Source organism: Penaeus monodon, chromosome 27, assembly GCF_015228065.2.
Source record: "Penaeus monodon isolate SGIC_2016 chromosome 27, NSTDA_Pmon_1, whole genome shotgun sequence".
NCBI classification, from domain to species: domain Eukaryota; kingdom Metazoa; phylum Arthropoda; class Malacostraca; order Decapoda; family Penaeidae; genus Penaeus; species Penaeus monodon.
In genome coordinates this window covers 24616416-24617659 of record NC_051412.1, presented here as the reverse complement: position 1 = coordinate 24617659, position 1244 = coordinate 24616416, and the positions used below count along the sequence as shown (strand labels likewise).

General features: G+C 36.0%; 1 protein-coding gene across 1 annotated transcript in view; it reads left to right on the top strand.

The window, feature by feature from the left end:
* Positions 1-448: 448 nt before the first annotated feature.
* The window catches only part of LOC119590705, a gene marked incomplete in the record, with an annotated part of 15970 nt that continues 15174 nt past the window's right edge, over positions 449-1244 (top strand). The window contains 1 exon segment of the mRNA XM_037939391.1: positions 449-585.

Sequence of the window (1244 nt, the reverse complement as noted above, 5' to 3'; positions counted from 1 at the left end):
TTCCCATCCAGATCCACGTTCATGCTGTAATATCCTGTACAAATCTTCATTGTGAAGAGTGGCAAGGTGTCAAGCGATCACCACGGCCTCCGCACTGCGAGTATTGGCACAGAACAATAAAATCACCACTTATACCATAGCATAGTTGTTAATAACTGCACATATAACAGGAAATCATCAGAGAAGTCCAAAAGCTCCATCTTTTTAGAATCTACGAAAACGAAGAAAATTTCGTTATCATTTACCTGAGTGCCAAATGTATTTAGGTAAAGTGACAAACAACCCTTCAAAATAGCCAGCAAAGTAGATAATAACTGAAGATAACAAACTTGCCTACATTTAAATGCAAAACAAATAAACTTTCTTCCATTTCTATGTTATATATCGTCAACTTTGTTTTCCCAACTTTTTATTGGTTGTTTTTGTCTCTATCTCCTACATTGGTTTACTTAATGTTTTGCTTCATGTGGTTCAAGTCGACCGTGTTATCTGAGAATTTGGTGTCTTTTTGGAATACTTATACTTAAACATTCTGGTTCTAAGGGATGTAATGAGTCCGTACATCTAGATAATATCGTGGTAAGCGTAAGTACTGAAAGGTGATGGAGAAATTGGTGTTTTATGTAATAAATGATACGGTGTCTGTTCTACCCAAACCGTGGAAATGGATGATCTGGAATGATAAAAGGTTTTGTTGTTGTTTTACTTTTGTATCAGTGTTTATTTTATTGTTTGGTGCAATTCTTTGGTTTTGCCGAATATGCCGTCAATTTGGGGTCTTGGAAGAGGTCATGTATGGTGAAAGGAGGTGATAAGCATAGGATAATTTTCTGAGGCAGCGTTAAAGCAGGCCAATTTGTTGCTAATGCATTTTGCATTTCATTGGTGCTGTTTTTTTTCTCTTCACTTTTCTACAGTGATATAAAAGAAATGTTATTATCAAGTGTCACGCTAAAGGACAAGGTACAGGTACTGACATGGTGACAGGAATTATGTGTGTAATTTCATATCCGTGTCATTCAGTGACCCAAAGACAGACATTGACACGGTGACATGTATTACCAGTGTCACTCCATGTCTCTGTCATTCAGTGTCCAAAAGATTTCAAATAATTGTTCTTGTCTGTAAATATATTTCCGATAGTAGGGGTTTAGATAATTATCATGCAGTTTAATGAAAGCTTATGATTACTGATGCTGTTCTTGATTCTAGTATTGCTAGACTTGGAGTTTCTAATATGCTTC